Source organism: Rhinoderma darwinii, unplaced genomic scaffold (assembly GCF_050947455.1).
Source record: "Rhinoderma darwinii isolate aRhiDar2 unplaced genomic scaffold, aRhiDar2.hap1 Scaffold_102, whole genome shotgun sequence".
Classification (NCBI taxonomy): domain Eukaryota; kingdom Metazoa; phylum Chordata; class Amphibia; order Anura; family Rhinodermatidae; genus Rhinoderma; species Rhinoderma darwinii.
In genome coordinates, this window is record NW_027461901.1 from 93,537 (window position 1) to 112,647 (window position 19,111).

General features: G+C 49.8%; 1 long non-coding RNA gene across 1 annotated transcript; it reads right to left on the bottom strand.

Moving 5' to 3' along the window:
• Window positions 1–229: 229 nt before the first annotated feature.
• LOC142698327 (uncharacterized) lies at window positions 230–13,198 on the bottom strand. Its single transcript, XR_012865807.1, has 3 exons — window positions 13,145–13,198; window positions 930–1,068; window positions 230–811 (listed from the first exon to the last, which is right to left on the bottom strand). It is a non-coding gene; the product is annotated as an uncharacterized LOC142698327 (long non-coding RNA).
• Window positions 13,199–19,111: the final 5,913 nt, after the last annotated feature.

Consider the following 19,111-nt stretch of genomic DNA (forward strand, 5'->3'; position numbering starts at 1 on the left):
ATGTAGGGACATCTGTTGGGGGATAGAGAGTCACCAGAAGTCTTCTTCACTACTGGACTATCCTGGATATCGAGATGGAACATACAAGAGAATCAAAATGAACAGGAAGTTCTTAGTAAACATTTTGATCGTATAAGCCAACCTGCTTCCTCATGGCGACTTCTTTTAAGTGGGTCCCTACTCTATTAGGTGCCGCACCACATGGCAACCAGTGCCACCGCAACACCCCGCCTGCAGAGGGAGCAACACAGTCCCCAGGCTAAGACACCTTATGTTGTAGCCCACAGATCAGTCCATAGTAATGCATCCAAAGGATAACTGAATGTAACCACCACCAGGTAACTCAGTCCAGGTATAGAACAGGTGAATGATAGGTTATTAACCCCTTAATGAACAGCCTATTTTCGGTTTTTTCAATTTTCGTTTTTACCTCCCACCATTCCAAAAATCATAACTTTTGTAATGCGTGTCCACCGCGGACTGTTTAGGAAGGTGGAAGCAGCATTAGGGGGGCAGTCAAAATGCTAGGGGGCGCTATCATTGTATTAAAATAAATATCTATGCACCAGAGAAGATTTGTTACAGCATTTATATTTACAAATCAATTATGATGACGTGATCTTTTGCGTTTTATATAATATTGTCCGTAGGATAAAAAGATAAGAGAAAGGACATATACATGAGTCCCGGATTATTTTACCTCCCCGGTAAGAAGGTAGATTATCTCCAGGGTGACGTTCAGTATCTTCTCCGTTATGTGTCCCTTATCCATCACAAAGAACAATGACGTGTAGATGGTTCCGAATGAGATCTACAAATAAAGAGATGATAACTAGATGATATAATTATGAAATGTTAAAGGGACACTCCGGCCAAAACTAACCTCTCCCATGTGCTGCATTCTGGTATTCCATGTGTCGGTCTCTCACCTGTTATTTATCTCTATATATCAGACCGGGATGGTTGCTTAGCAACAGTGTGAATCCGGCTCGGTGACTACTTTCTCTACTTGGGTCTCCGGAGATCTATGTGTCACCCGTCACAGGCTTCAGCAGTTTCTGTACCGCACTAGTTATACACAGGGGGAAACAGAAACTTCTATCATCAACTGCCACTGATACTTAGACAGGTTCCTGTCACACAGGTGTAGAAGAATATAGTGCAGCCTCCCAGTCTGTATACTTATGGTTTCTCAGCTTATTTAGAAGAATATAGAGAGAATAATAATCACAGTGTCCCCCAGCATAAAGAAATTATATGGTCTTTAGCTGGTCATGTGATTGATAGCAAAGCAGAGAGGAAGAGAAAGCTGGGGAAATCTAAGAATCAAGACGGAGGCTTATTTTAAAGCACGGACAAGGCAGGAGTTCAAAAAGTAAGTACAGTATACATAAAAGAAGTGTAGAGTGATATATACAGTCAGGTGGCGGGTGCAGACATGGAAAGTTGTGCTTCCACTGGAGCTCTTCTTTAATTTTTAGTTCTGTGTCTCTTGGCAGTAAGGAGAAAATACAGCATGTGGGAGGTGAGAGACAATACTATATGGATAAAAGTACGTGAACACCCCCCCCTAATTATTGAGCTTCACGCATTGAGCTGTTTCAGCTTCACGCATTGCAAACAGGTGCATAAAATCAAGCCCACAGCCGTGCAATCTCCAGAGAAACATTGCTAGTAGTATGGGTCGTACTGAAGAGATCAGTGGCTTTAAACGTGGCGCAGAACAAGAACTGTGTGTCAGGAGCTTCATGAAATGGATTTCCTTAGATCCCCCTGCACAATGCCAGGCGTCAGCTGGAGAGGTGTAAAGCACGTCGTTCTCTAGAGTGATGAATCACGTCTTGTTATCTGGTAGTCTGATGGGTGATGAGTTGTTCTATGAGTTTGTTGTGTAGGGACTCGTGTGGCCTGCACAAAGGACCATCCAACACCTTTGGGATGAATTATAACACGGGTTGCGAGCAAAACCTACTCATCCAGTATCAGTGCTTGTCTGTGGGAATTTGTGCCCATTCAGTCAAAAAAAGCATCTGTGAGGTCACACTCCAAAATCTTGTGGAAAGCCTTCCCAGAAGAGTAGAGACTGTTAAAGCCGCAAGAGGGCAATGATCGAGAACGAGGGTTCATATGGCAGTAAAACTTCTACCGATGGCAAAATGATGGCATAACCCAACGATATGCCATCACTTTGTGTGATGATAATATTCCGTTACTTCTTCAGTGGAGATCCGCACAGTAACAGCCAATATCCTATGGCCTTCCTCTATCAGAAGTTTAGTCCAGATGGGCCTGAGCTGTCTATACGTGTCTGCAGGAACATGATCAAAAGATGGTCTCTTGGTTATGGCCATGTCAACTTCCAGCAGACGGTGAGTAATGGTCATTACATTGTGATATGTACCCGGTAATGTAATAAGTGGTGAAATATGACACCCGGACCCCACACCGATCAGCTGTTCGGGCTGCCTCCGGGCACCGGATATTATGCTGGGCATGCAGTGCTTCATACACTGTATAGCGGCCGTGCTGCAGACCTGCAGCTCTAGTCACATTTACGGCCGCTATACTGTGAGCCATCTGCTTCCGGAACGGACCCCCATCAATGATATACCGATGACCTATCCTATAGAAAGGTCATCAGTATGAAAAACCGCCCCCTGCCCGGACAACCCCTTTAATTCTGGAGCACTGAACTCTCTTTAGCCGTGGGAACCTTCCAGTATTACACTTGGAGATCTCTGACCAAAAATGGAGCCAACTCAACGTTCTGTAAACAAGTCAACTTTATGGTCCAGTCAGGTAATGTCCTTGTCAGAGGTTATAATGTTGTCGGTCATTATAATGCCTGAACAGAAGAGGCTGGACGCAGCTGCAGGCTTAAGGGAAGCCGACATGACCGTCCTGGTAGGGAAAGGGTTAATGTTACGAGGTCAGGGAAAGTTGAAGGAGCTGAAGGAGGGACGGGGAGGAGTTAAGGGGGGCGGGGGGGCCGTTACTGCGCTTCCCGCTGTTTCTCGGCATTGAGCCGGAAGCAGCGGGAGGAGTAACACACATTAAGCAAAGCTCCCCGTTGCCCGGTGTTTTAGTAATGGCAGAGGCCCTGATTTTAGAGCGGCTGCGCGCCGCTGCTGTGCACCACGGTCCCGGATGGATGGAGGAGACCGTGGCTGCATTAACGCGGATCCCGGACGCCGTTTCGCCACGTCGGGCACGGCGTTCGGGGTCTGTTGTAAGGGACAGGCTCCCCTCCCCCGGCCCCCCTACGAGCATGGCTATGGCGGCGGGGGGGGAGTCGGCAACAACCGCTCCTGCGCTGGGCAGGCAGAGAGCGGTGGCAGGGGTGACGGCGATGCAGGCTGTGTCGACCCGTCCCTCTCGGCGGTCCCGACCTCCAGAGCGCCTGAGTCCGGAGGTAGTCCCGCGGACACGGCGTCGCAGAGGGAGCCCGATCCCGGACGCTGCAGGCCAGGCAGCTGGGAGGACCGCCCCTTCCCAGGCCCTGCGTCCTGGCAGGAATCCCAGGCCGCGACGGGGTCCGGCGGTAAGCAGGGAGTCGCAGGCTGGGCTCCCTGTCACCCCTCCCCCATCAGATGGAAGATGTCGAGAGCAAGGTACGGCCGCCCCGCATGGTGATGTTCCGGCCAGGGGGCAGGCTTCGTCAGGATCGTCTAGGCGGACGACTAGATCTGCAGCGACGTCGAGGCAACAGGTCCGGTCGGAAGTCTGGGTCCCGGCGGTCGGGCGGCAGGTTGCCGGCCCATCGGTCAGCGCGTCCTCATCCCCTTTCCGAAGAGGTCGTTGGGAGGGACAGTCGTCGGCGAGAGAAGAACTGGAGGAAGGTGAACTGGACGTCTATCGTCGAGGTCAGGATGGTCCGGCTGACGGGAACACAGCGCCTGTGCAGCCCGGTGAGTGTATAACTCCATTATTGTCTTATCCAGCGATTTTTATGTCGGGTGTCGGCGGGGGGGCTGCTAGCATAGCATCGGGGGCCGGTAGTGGCGCGGGCGGACGCGACGGAGCGGGTTTGGCAGATTTAGTGGGTTGCTTACGGGAGCTGGTGGGGCGCCTGGATAGGGCCGCGGCGCCGGTAGTAACGGAAGTGTCCCCTGCGGTAGTTTGGGAAGGCCCCAGGGAAGTGGGATCGTTGCAGGCGCGTCCTGTGGTGGCGGTTAGAGAGGCGGTCGCGGTGTCGGTGCAGACTGAGGCACAGAAGGACGGCGATCGAGTGCGCATGGACGATCGTGCTCGGGGGGAGGTGTATGTTTGTTTTGAGGGTCCGTTGGGGGCGCATTTAAAGCAGGAGGTGCGTGATCGGATCTGGAAAGATGAATATGTTGAAATTTTTTCTCTCTTGCCGCTGGCTAAATTCAATTTGGATAAGGGCAAGCGGGATGAGAGTAAAAAGGACGAGGAGGAACGGCGGCGGTATAGGCTTATCCCGCAGACGTTCGTTAATTGGTCGCAGGCGTTCGCCATATTGGCTAGTGTGATAGGGGAAAAGGCGCCGGAAAATTGTTCGGCGTTATTTTGTTATTTTGATGCTATTGGGGAGGCTCATAGGGCGTATGGGGGTCAGGCGTGGCTGCGATATGATGAGCAATTCCGTCAGCGGAAGGCGGTTCGGCCGGCGATTCGGTGGGACCAGAAGGATATTGCTCTCTGGTTACGGGTTACGGCTCCGGTTAGGCAGCCCTTTCCCGGGAGCGGTGGCCAGGGAGGCCAGACTAGTCAGAGTGGACCAAGCGGCGGGGGAAAGGCGGGGTTTTGCTGGCAATTCAATGAAGGCCAGTGCAAGTTTGGGGCCACGTGCAAGTTCAAGCACGTGTGCTCCGAGTGTAATGGTGCATCACACGGGGCGGCAAAATGTCTGCGGAAAAAGAGGTCCGGGAACCAGCACGGGGCTGGTCAAGGGGGTGTCGCCGGTGAGGGTGGAAAGGATGGCCCCTTATCTAAATGAGTATCCGGATAGGGCGGCAGCTAAGTTGCTTTATGAAGGGTTTAGTGTTGGTTTTGTTATTCCTCCGCCTCCTTATGAGGTTCCGGTTACGCGGAGAAATTTAAAATCGGCTTACTTGCATGCGGAAGTCGTGTCGGAAAAGTTGTTAAAAGAAGTTTCGTTGGGGCGCATGTCGGGGCCATTTGTGGAGTCGCCGGTGAAAGATTTAGTTGTGTCCCCTTTGGGTATTGTCCCTAAACGCGAGCCCGGAAAGTTTCGTTTGATTCAACATTTATCGTATCCCAAAGGTTCGTCGGTAAATGACGGGATTGATCACGAGTTGTGTTCCGTAGTTTATACCTCATTCGATAAGGCGGTGGGGTTAGTGCGGGCTGCGGGTCCGGGGGCGCTGCTAGCAAAAACCGACATCGAGGCGGCGTTCAGGTTGTTGCCGGTCCATCCAGAAAGCCAACGGCTGTTGGGTTGTTTTTGGAATGGGGCCTTTTACGTGGATCGGTGCCTTCCGATGGGGTGTTCTCTTTCTTGTGCATACTTCGAGGCGTTTAGTAGCTTCGTGGAGTGGGTAACGAGGGGAGTATCCGGGGTCGATTCGTTGATCCATTACTTAGATGATTTTTTGTGCGTTGGCCCGGGGGGTTCGCCGGTTTGCGGTAACTTGCTTCATGCCCTGCAGAAGGTGGCGAGGGATTTTGGGATCCCTTTGGCGCCGGAAAAAACGGAGGGCCCGGTAGCGACGATTTCTTTCTTGGGAATCGAAATTGACTCGGTGGCAATGGAGTGTCGGCTCCCGGCGGATAAGTTGGGTGCTTTGAGGCTGGAGGTGCGACGGGCTTGTAGAAGGAAGAAAATGTCGCTGAGGGAGCTTCAGTCGCTGCTGGGGAAGTTGAATTTCGCCTGCCGGATTATGCCGATGGGGAGGGTGTTTGGTAGAAGGTTGGCGGCGGCAACGGCGGGAGTGCGGGCGCCGCATCATTTTGTGAGGCTCAAGGAGGAGCACCGAGCTGATCTTCAGGTTTGGGATGACTTCTTGGGCCAGTACAATGGTCGCTCGCTATGGATGGCCCCAGCGCAGGATACGAGTGATCTGAATATTTTCACGGATGCGGCTGGGGCGGGTGGCTTTGGAGCTTACGGGGGAGGTCCGTGGTGCGCAGGTCAATGGCCGGCTAGCTGGGTGTCCAGTGGATTGACGCGGAATCTGGCCCTGCTCGAGCTGTTTCCCATCGTGGTGGCGGCTACCATTTGGGGGGACAGGCTCAGGGATAAGAAGGTCCGTTTTTACTGCGACAACATGGGGGTGGTGCTTGCCATTAGTAACATCACGGCGTCCTCTCCTCCGGTAGTTCAATTGTTGCGACATTTAGTGTTGGTGTGTTTGTCGCTGAACGCGTGGGTGGTGGCGGTGCATGTCCCGGGTGTACGGAATTGTGTTGCTGATGCTCTTTCTCGCTCGCAGTGGGACCGGTTTCGGCAATTGGCCCCGGGAGCGGAACGTCTCGGTTTGGCGTGTCCGGATCATCTATGGGATCTGGTATCGGTCCCGTAGAGCAGCTGTTACAAAGGTCTTTGGCGCGCACGACGTGGAGGGCTTATGCTGCTTGTTGGAGGCAGTGGGAGGAGTGGGTAAGAGAGTTGGGTGATGTCAATACGGATAGAGACAGGTTGGTGGCACTTTTGTATTGGTTAGGGGATGCCTGGGAGGGGGGGTTTTCAGTAGCGAAGGTGAACCGGTTTATATCCGCGGTGGCGTTTGGGCTTAAGTTGCGGGGCTTGCGGGATGTATCGAAGGAATTTCTGGTATCGCAGGCTTTGAAGGGGTTGCGCAGAGGTAGGGTGGAGGCGGATAGTAGAAGGCCGGTGTCGTTTGCTTTGCTGGGCTTGTTGGGCGGTTCATTGGCATCGGTATGTCGTTCTTCAGATGAAATGGATTTGTTTCGGTTGGCTTTCTCGTTGGCGTTCTTCGGAGCATTTAGAATAGGTGAGTTGGTGTCGCCAAGTACTAAACAGGCAGGGGGGCTGAGATCTGGGGAGGTGAGCCTTTTTGCAGATCGGTTGGAGGTATGGTTGCGTAGATCAAAAACTGACCAATTAGGGAAGGGAAAACTGATAGTTTTGTTCGCTCTCCCGGGGTCGGTCATGTGCCCAGTAGAGTGCATGCGGGGTTTTACAAAAAACAGGGGGTCTCCAGATTTGCCTTTGTTACGTCATGTGGACGGGTCGTTCTTGTCCAGGTTTCAGTTTGGAGCTGTTTTTAAAAAATGTTTGACGGCGGTTGGGGTTGCGGCAGGCTCATATTCATCTCATTCCTTCCGGATTGGCGCAGCAACGGAAGCAGGGCGCTGGGGGTTGGATGATGAGGGGGTGAGGCGTATTGGTCGTTGGGAGTCTAAAAGGTTTAAGTCCTATGTCCGCCCCCATATGTTGTAATTTTGTTGTTTATGCTTGCAAATGTTATATGGTGGTGCCTAACTGTGTTTTCCGTTTCAGATTCGCCTCCTTGTCTGGTGTGGTTGATGGGTCATTCGTACGTGCACTGGGGGGCTTTGAGGGCGGACGTCCGCCCGGATGGTCGCCAGTTGCGCATTCCGCGACAGGATGCGGTTGTGCATTGGCTGGGGTTTAGAGGTATGTCGTGGAACAGGGTGTTGGCGGAATTCCAGACATATGTGCGGCTTGATAGGGTTCCGGAGGTTTTAGTGTTGCACGTGGGTGGGAATGACTTAGGAGTCCGCCCTTTTCGTGAGTTGGTGCGGGATATCAAACATGATTTGTTGTGTTTGTGGGTATCTTATCCCAAGTTGGTGGTAGTGTGGTCGGACATAGTCCCAAGGAAGCATTGGCGGTTAGCTAGATCGGTGGAGAGAGTCAATAAGGCTCGGATAAAAGTTAACCGGGCGGTGTCCCGTTTTGTGGCAAAGAACGGGGGCATTTGCGTGAGGCATAGGGATTTGGAGTCAGGATTGGGGAATTTCTGGAGGAGTGACGGGGTTCATCTGACCGAGGTTGGCATTGATATTTGGAGCTTGGCTATAGCAGAAGGCATAGAAAGGGCGGTGGTGGTGTGGAGGAACTCACAGGCTTAAGGTGGTCAAGGCCTGTTTCGCGGTGGCGGGGGGAGTCCTTGAGGCCAGTCAGTACAAAATGGTGGGGGGGTCGCATCGGGGGTATGCGTCCCCCAAAAAAGGTACATGGTTGAAGACTTCATCGGGTGTTATCCCTTTGAAGTGGTCTTCTGGTAGAAGGTATGTCACTTGAAGGCTTCATCGGGTGTTATCCCTTTGAAGTGGACTTCTAGTGGTCGGTATATCACTTGAGGGCTTCATCGGGTGTTATCCCCTTGAAGTGGACTTCTAGTGGTTGGAGCCATCTGCAGAGGTGAACGGTGCTTCCGAGCTGGTTTACGGCTGGAGGTAATTAGTGGTTTGCAGATGGCTAATTCGGTGTGTTCTTGAAAGGAACATCTGAAGGGGCTTCAAGGACTTCCTCTGCTCGGGTTAATGTTAACGTTTAATTGTTATTTATGATTCTGACCCATGTTGGGTCATGTGAATTATTAGGAGGAATTCTCTGGTGGATTCCTAACTAGTTATCCGAATGTTTCGGATTTAAATTGTTTTTATAAAACTGTGAAATTAATAAACGGCTGCTGTGGCCATTTCACATCCAACCTCGGTGTCATGTGTCGTTACTAAATGGGGGTGGGGGATAGTATGGTTTAAGGTTAACACACGACTCTACCTAGGCAGGTCAAGAAGAGGCTGGACGCAGCTGCAGGCTTAAGGGAAGCCGACATGACCGTCCTGGTAGGGAAAGGGTTAATGTTACGAGGTCAGGGAAAGTTGAAGGAGCTGAAGGAGGGACGGGGAGGAGTTAAGGGGGGCGGGGGGGCCGTTACTGCGCTTCCCGCTGTTTCTCGGCATTGAGCCGGAAGCAGCGGGAGGAGTAACACACATTAAGCAAAGCTCCCACCCTCCCACCCTTGTTTTGTTACTCCTTAGGTCTTATGTACGTCTGTCTATGAGCGTTTTGTTTTATTTTGTGTGCTTATTTAACATGTTTTTCTTTTTTCCGGAGTAGGTTCTGTTGTCATGGCAGCTGGCGGGGGGAGTCCTTGAGGCCAGTCAGTACAAAATGGTGGGGGGGTCGCATCGGGGGTATGCGTCCCCCAAAAAAGGTACATGGTTGAAGACTTCATCGGGTGTTATCCCTTTGAAGTGGTCTTCTGGTAGAAGGTATGTCACTTGAAGGCTTCATCGGGTGTTATCCCTTTGAAGTGGACTTCTAGTGGTCGGTATATCACTTGAGGGCTTCATCGGGTGTTATCCCCTTGAAGTGGACTTCTAGTGGTTGGAGCCATCTGCAGAGGTGAACGGTGCTTCCGAGCTGGTTTACGGCTGGAGGTAATTAGTGGTTTGCAGATGGCTAATTCGGTGTGTTCTTGAAAGGAACATCTGAAGGGGCTTCAAGGACTTCCTCTGCTCGGGTTAATGTTAACGTTTAATTGTTATTTATGATTCTGACCCATGTTGGGTCATGTGAATTATTAGGAGGAATTCTCTGGTGGATTCCTAACTAGTTATCCGAATGTTTCGGATTTAAATTGTTTTTATAAAACTGTGAAATTAATAAACGGCTGCTGTGGCCATTTCACATCCAACCTCGGTGTCATGTGTCGTTACTAAATGGGGGTGGGGGATAGTATGGTTTAAGGTTAACACACGACTCTACCTAGGCAGGTCATGAAGTGTCCACATCTCACCTGACCCAGCTCCTCTCCAGACACTGATACCTTCAACATGCTCAGAACTGACGCTGTGCCGAGAAAATCCTGACAATCCACCAAAAACTTTCACCAAATATTTTTTATCAATGCCAGATTAGGGGCCGTTCACATATGACCGTTGCTCCTGTCAGTTTCCCTCCGGCGTGTTGCAGAACAGCCGGAGTGAAACTGATGCTAGAATGGATCCCATAGCTTTCTATGTGATCTGTCCTGGCACAGGGAACACCAGTTGTGGCTCCGTACAATGATAGACCAGTGCAGGAACCAGGATCCAAAAACGTTACCTGCAGCGTTTTTTGGTCTGGCTCCCAGGATGTCCGGCGCCGTATCCTATCTATTTTAACAGTGGCCTGATGAACACCAGGTGCTGCCGCATCCACCTACCAGCAGCACACGGCGGAAAGGCGGCCGGGGGTATGTCCCGCTGTCAACTGTATCTGCATCCTCAGGACGCAGATAGAGTTGAACCCAATTCTGAAGAAGGGAACCATCAGCTCCCTGCTTCAGAATTAGTTCAGAGCGGAGAAGCAGAGGGAGCTCCTCCGCTTGCTGAGGACTCTCTGGCCACAGCGCTACCTATGGGGAAGCCCTTGACGTCACTGTCCATATATGGACAGTGACGTCAGTGGCTACTGATTGGGCGGAATCCCCGTTGCCGATGATCTTGGCTCCTAGAGGAAACCACTGAGGTTAATGTCCATATTTGGACATTGACGTCAGGGATCTCCTCCTGGAGCGGAATCCCTGGCCAGAGTTGGCAAGGCGATTCCACTCAAGGAGTAGACACTGACGTCACTGTCCATATATGGACAGTGGCGTCAGGGGGTCCTTCTTGAGGCAATCCCCGGCCACAGCATTGGTAATGCTGTGGCCGGGGATTCCGTTTAGGGAGTGACCCCTGACGCCACTGTCGATATATGCTAGAGGGAGCTTGAGTGGCGCTATCTACAGGAGAAGGGGGGTAGCGCTATATGTATCCGGTGCTATCTACAGGGGGGCGCTGTGTGGCACAATCTACAGTGGGCGCTGTGTGGCGTTATCTACAGGGGGGTGTGGCATTATATACAGAGCGGGTGTGGCATTTTCAGACCCTAGACGACCTTTTTGGTGGACCATTGTGGTAAAAACTGATGTTAAAAACGGATGACAACTAACGACAACTGATGGTTTTGTAGTAAAAATTGTGAAAAAGTCTGATGCAACTGATACATTTTTGAATCGGTTTTTACATCAGTTGTAATCACTTGAGACAAAAAAACTGATGATGATGCAATTGATATATTCAAACAATGTAACAGTGGCCATCAGCTGTTAATCAACTGTTATGGGGGACTTTGACTGTTGCTGTTATGTGGGCACTGTGACTGTCACTGTTATGGGAGCACTATGGCTGTCACTTTCCTGGGGGAGAGTCGGTTGTCCCTGTTATGGAGGACTTTGACAGTTACAGTGCCCACATAACAGCAACAGTCAAAGTCCTCCATAACAGGGACAACCAACTCTCCCCCAGAACAGTGACAGCCATAGTGCTCCCATAACAGTAACAGTCACAGTGCCCACATAACAGCAACAGTCAATGTTATGGGAGCACTTTGGCTGTCACTGTTCTGGTAGAAAGGTGGCTGTCACTGTTCTGGGGGCCCTTGACTGTTGCTGTCATGTGGGCACTGTGACCGTCACTGTAAGGGTATGTGCACACGACCTATTTTCAGACGTAATGGAGGCGTTTTATGCCTCAAATTACGCCTGAAAAGACGGCTCCAATACGTCGGCAAACATCTGCCCATTGCCTGCAATGGGTTATACGATGTTCTGTTCCCACGAGGTGTCATTTTACGTGTCATTGTCAAAAGACGGCACGTAAAATTACGCCCGCGTCAAAGAAGTGCAGGACACTTCTTCGGACGTATTTGGAGCTGTTTTTCAATGACTCCAATGAAGAAAAGCTCCAATTACGTCCGTAAAAGACGCCGCGAAAAACGCGAGTTCATGCAAAAACGTCTGAAATTCAGGAGCTGTTGTTTTCTGAAAACAGCACCGTAATTTCAGACGTATTTTGCTCTGTCGTGTGAACATACCCTTAGGGTATGTTCACATGGTCTATTTTCGGCCGTTTTTTCGGCCCTAAACGGCCGAAAAGCGGCCGACAGATCGGAAGCAGAAACGTTGATTTCAAAACGGCGTTCTGTTTCGACAGAGCGTTTTTCGAGGCGTTTTTTTTACGTGTAAAAAACGGCCGCGAAAAACAAGTGCAGGTCACTTCTTGGGAGTTTTTGGAGCCGTTTTTCATTGACTCTAGCGAAAAAAAGTTCCAAAAACGGCCGTAAAAAACGCATCGAAAAACGCAGCGAAAATCGCGAGTGGCTTAAAGAACGTCTGAAGATCAGGAGGAAAACAGCTCCTGATTTTCAGACGTTTTTTGAACCACTCGTATTTTTCGCTGTTTTTCGCTGTGTTTTTGTGGACGTTCTTGGAGCTGTTTTCAATAGAGTCAATGAAAAACGGCTCCAAAAACGTCCCAAGAAGTGACCTGCACTTCTTTTGACGAGCCGTCATTTTACGCGCCGTATTTTGACAGTGACGCGTAAAATTACACCTTGTCTGAACAGAACATCGTAAAACCCATTGCAAGCCACGGGCAGATGTTTGTAGGCGTAATGGAGACGGTTTTTCAGGCGTAAATCGAGGCGTAAGGCTGGGTTCACACAGAGTTTTTTGCAGGCGGAATATCTGCCTCAAAATTCCGTTTGGAAGTTTAAGGCAGATTTTCCTCTCCCTGCACGCCGATTTTCACAGCGTTTTTCGCCCGCAGCCATTGAGCGCCGCAGGCATAAAACGCCGCGAAATATGCTTCCTCTGCCTCCCATTGAAGTCAATGGGAGGTCAGAGGCGTAAACACCCGAAGATAGGGCATGTCGCTTCTTTTTCCCGTGAAATCAATGGGAGGCACTTTCGAACTGTTTTTGATGAGTTTTTTGGCGCGGTTTCCGCGTCTAAAAACTCGGAAAAAAAACTCTGTGTGAACATAGCCTAAAAATTACACCTGTGAATTACGTCTGAAAATAGGTCGTGTGAACATACCCTTATGGCTACACTGGTGTTACCACGGTTACATAGGAGAGGGGGGTGTCACAGAGGCTCTGAAAAAAGATCAAATATCTGTTTTATATCTCCAAAAAGTGTGAGGTTTGATTCTGGAACATGTAAATGGTAATAATATAATAATGTTATGTCACAGCGCCACCTGGTGGCCATAGTACAGATTGCGTTCATCATCCGCCTGATTAGCATTTTAGTAAAAATCTCACATACAAAGAAGCTGAATATGTTTATACTACGCGCATCATGCGTCACACACTGACACGTAATAAACGGACAGGAAAGATTCTGACTGTAAATACCTGAATGATTGCCTCGCTTCACCCAGAAGTCATAAACGTCACTTCCTGTTTGTGTGTTCCAGACATTTTTCTCCGGGTACTCAGATGGCCTACCAAGACAGTTGCCACAGTGACCACACGAGGCCGCTGTTGCTACTGCACATCTTTTGTGCTGTCTGCATCATATAAAACTAGGTCTATAAATTCCCTGCAGTATTGCTATATTATTCATTAAAATATACAATATCGGAATAATTTGAAAGTAAAAAGTTCCCCGCGGTGACCACACGATGGCGCGCTGCTGCTCCTTGTATCACTAGGCTGCTGGCATTACATTGAATTTAGTGAGCATTTCCCAGCATTAACCACATAATGGCGCTATTACTTCATGCATGAAAGTAAACAGTTCCCCGCGGTGACCACACGATGGCGCGCTGCTGCTCCTTGTATCACTAGGCTGCCTGCATTACATTGAATTTAGTGAGCATTTCACAGCATTGACCACATAATGGCGCTATTACTTCATCCATGAAAGTAAACAGTTCCCCGCGGTGACCACACCGTGGCGCTTTACATTATACTTTGTAAGTTTTTTCCTGCAGCGCATCATCTATAGAGGCTGTTCCACTTGCATTATATAACTAGACGAGACACTAGAGTCTGCTCAGGGGCGTAACTAGGAAAGACTGTGCCCCATAGCAAACTCTTGGCCGCCCCCCCCCTCGGGTGTCACAAGCAGCCCCCCTTATAAATAGTGCCCCCTGTAGAATGTGCCATACAGCCCCCCTGTAGACAGTGCTATATAGCCCCTCCTATAGACAGTGTCACCCCATTTGTAGATAGCACCCCCACCTCCCCCTTGTAGAATGCCATAAACCCCCCACTGTACATAGTGCCACACAGCCCCCCTTAGTAGAAAGTGCAGCACACCACCCCCCTTAGCAGATAGTGCCACACACAGACACCTGTAGATAGAGCCACAGCCCTCCCCTTGTAAATAGTGCCACACAGCCCCCCTTGTGTATAGTGCCACACAGCTCTCCCCCTTGTGTATAGTGCCAAACAGCCCCCTTTGTGTATAGTGCCACACAGCTCTCCCCCTTTGTGTATAGTGCCACACAGCCCCTCTTGTGTATAGTGCCACACAGCCCCCTTTGTGTATAGTGCCACACAGCTCTCCCCCTTGTGTATAGTGCCACACAGCTCTCCCCCTTGTGTATAGTGCCACACAGCCCCCTTTGTGTATAGTGCCAAAAAAGCCCCCTTTGTGTATAGTGCCACACAGCCCCCTTTGTGTATAGTGCCACACAGCCCCCCTTTGTGTATAGTGCCACACAGCCCCCCTTTGTGTATAGTGCCACACATCTCTCCCCCTTGTGTATAGTGCCACACAGCTCTCCCCCTTGTGTATAGTGCCACACAGCTCTCCCCCTTGTGTATAGTGCCACAAAGCAATGGCACATCCGAGAAAGTTGTATCAGCCAGGGAGATGTCACTCAAACATGGAAAGGTGGGTTTGGAGGCAGGACTATGTGACTCGTGAGGATATCGGCACCGCCCCATGACCCTCTAATGAGTAATTAGCATATAGTGTGCGTCGTTTTAAAAGTGGATTTTAAGGATTTTGCTGCATCTGAAAAAAACATACAGCGGAATATTGTCAGATCATGTATTACCGCATGGTGACGGTTCAAGGGGTTAAAACTACCAGACAGGTTCCCATGAAATATACAATGAACTGAGAAAAGAGAAACCAGAGACTGCTCGTCCAATAACCAGGCAATTACACCCAGCACTCCACTATATACACCCAGCACTCCACTATATACACCCAGCACTCCACTATATACACCCAGCACTCCACTATATACACCCAGCACTCCACTATATACACCCAGCACTCCACTATATACACCCAGCACTCCACTATATACACCCAGCACTCCACTATATACACCCAGCATTCCACCATATACACCCAGCACCCCGCCATATACACCCAGCACTCCGCCATATACACCCAGCACTCCGCCATATACACCCAGCACTCCGCCATATACACCCAGCACCCCGCCATATACACCCAGCACCCCGCCATATACACCCAGCACCCCGCCATATACACCCAGCACTCCGCCATATACACCCAGCACTCCGCCATATACACCCAGCACTCCGCCATATACTACCAGCACTCCGCCATATACACCCAGCACTCCGCCATATACACCCAGCACTCCGCCATATACACCCAGCACTCCGCCATATACACCCAGCACTCCGCCATATACACCCAGCACTCCGCCATATACACCCAGCACTCCGCTATATACACCCAGCACTCCGCTATATACACCCAGCACTCCGCTATATACACCCAGCAATACACTATATACACCCAGCTCTCCACTATATACACCCAGCAATACACTATATACACCCAGCACTCCACTATATACACCCAGCACTCCACTATATACACCCAGCTCTCCACTATATACACCCAGCTCTCCACCATATACACCCAGCACTCCACTATATACACCAGCACTCCACTATATACACCCAGCAATACACTATATACACCCAGCACTCCACTATATACACCCAGCACTCCACTATATACACCCAGCACTCCACTATATACACCCAGCACTCCACTATATACACCCAGCAATCCACTATATACACCCAGCACTCCACTATATACACCCAGCACTCCACTATATACACCCAGCACTCCACTATATACACCCAGCACTCCACTATATACACCCAGCACTCCACTATATACACCCAGCACTCCACTATATACACCCAGCACTCCACTATATACACCCAGCACTCCACTATATACACCCAGCACTCCACTATATACACCCAGCACTCCACTATATACACCCAGCACTCCACTATATACACCCAGCTCTACACTATATACACCCAGCACTCCACTATGTACACCCAGCAATGCTCTATATACACCCAGCACTCCACTATATACACCCAGCACTCCACTATATACACCCAGCAATATACCATATACACCCAGCACTCCACTATATACACCCAGCTCTACACTATATACACCCAGCACTCCACTATATACACCCAGCTCTACACTATATACACCCAGCACTCCACTATATACACCCAGCACTCCACTATATACACCCAGCACTCCACTATATACACCCAGCACTCCACTATATACACCCAGCACTCCACTATATACACCCAGCACTCCACTATATACACCCAGCACTCCACTATATACACCCAGCACTCCACTATATACACCCAGCACTCCACTATATACACCCAGCACTCCACTATATACACCCAGCACTCCACTATATACACCCAGCACTCCACTATATACACCCAGCTCTACACTATATACACCCAGCACTCCACTATGTACACCCAGCAATGCTCTATATACACCCAGCACTCCACTATATACACCCAGCACTCCACTATATACACCCAGCACTCCACTATATACACCCAGCACTCCACTATATACACCCAGCACTCCACTATATACACCCAGCACTCCACTATATACACCCAGCTCTACACTATATACACCCAGCTCTACACCATATACACCCAGCTCTCCACCATATACACCCAGCTCTCCACCATATACACCCAGCACTCCACCATACACACCCAGCACTCCACCATATACACCCAGCACTCCACCATATACACCCAGCACTCCACCATATACACCCAGCAATACACTATATACACCCAGCACTCCACTATATACACCCAGCACTCCACTATATACACCCAGCACTACACTATATACACCCAGCACGACACTATATACACCCAGCACGACACTATATACACCCAGCACGACACTATATACACCCAGCACTACACTATATACACCCAGCACTCCACCATATACACCCAGCACTCCACCATATACACCCAGCACTCCACCATATACACCCAGCACTCCACCATATACACCCAGCACTCCACCATATACACCCAGCACTCCACCATATACACCCAGCACTCCACTATATACACCAGCAATACACTATATACACCCAGCAATACACTATATACACCCAGCACTCCACCATATACACCCAGCACTCCACCATATACACCCAGCACTCCACCATATACACCCAGCACTCCACTATATACACCCAGCACTCCACTATATACACCAGCACTCCACTATATACACCAGCACTCCACTATATACACCCAGCACTCCACTATATACACCCAGCACTCCACTATATACACCCAGCACTCCACTATATACACCCAGCACTCCACTATATACACCCAGCACTCCACTATATACACCCAGCACTCCACTATATACACCCAGCACTCCACTATATACACCCAGCACTCCACTATATACACCCAGCACTCCACTATATACACCCAGCACTCCACTATATACACCCAGCACTCCACTATATACACCCAGCTCTCCACTATATACACCCAGCAATCCACTATATACACCCAGCACTCCACTATATACACCCAGCACTCCACTATATACACCCAGCTCTCCACTATATACACCCAGCACTCCACTATATACACCCAGCAATACACTATATACACCCAGCACTCCACTATATACACCCAGCACTCCACTATATACACCCAGCTCTTCACTATATACACCCAGCTCTCCACCATATACACCCAGCACTCCACCATATACACCCAGCACTCCACCATATACACCAGCAATACACTATATACACCCAGCAATACACTATATACACCCAGCACTCCACTATATACACCCAGCACTCCACTATATACACCCAGCACTCCACTATATACACCCAGCACTCCACTATATACACCCAGCACTCCACTATATACACCCAGCACTCCACTATATACACCCAGCACTCCACTATATACACCCAGCACTCCACTATATACACCCAGCACTCCACTATATACACCCAGCACTCCACTATATACACCCAGCACTCCACTATATACACCCAGCACTCCACTATATACACCCAGCACTCCACTATATACACCCAGCACTCCACTATATACACCCAGCACTCCACTATATACACCCAGCACTCCACTATATACACCCAGCACTCCACCATATACACCCAGCACTCCACCATATACACCCAGCACTCCACTATATACACCCAGCACTCCACTATATACACCCAGCAATACACTATATACACCCAGCAATACACTATATACACCCAGCACTCCACCATATACACCCAGCACTCCACCATATACACCCAGCAATCCACCATATACACCCAGCACTCCACTATATACACCCAGCACTCCACTATATACACCCAGCACTCCACTATATACACCCAGCACTCCACTATATACACCCAGCACTCCACTATATACACCCAGCTCTCCACTATATACACCCAGCTCTCCACTATATACACCCAGCAATACAGTATATACACCCAGCACTCCACTATATACACCCAGCACTCCATTATATACACCCAGCACTCCACTATATACACCCAGCTCTCCACTATATACACCCAGCACTCCACTATATACACCCAGCACTCCACTATATACACCCAGCAATACACTATATACACCCAGCACTCCACTATATACACCCAGAACTCCACTATATACACCCAGCTCTCCACCATATACACCCAGCTCTCCACCATATACACCCAGCACTCCACCATATACACCCAGCACTCCACCATATACACCAGCACTCCACCATATACACCAGCACTCCACTATACACACCCAGCAATACACTATATACACCCAGCACTCCACTATATACACCCAGCACTCCACTATATACACCCAGCACTCCACTATATACACCCAGCAATACACTATATACACCCAGCACTCCACTATATACACCCAGCACTCCACTATATACACCCAGCACTCCACTATATACACCCAGCACTCCACTATATACACCCAGCA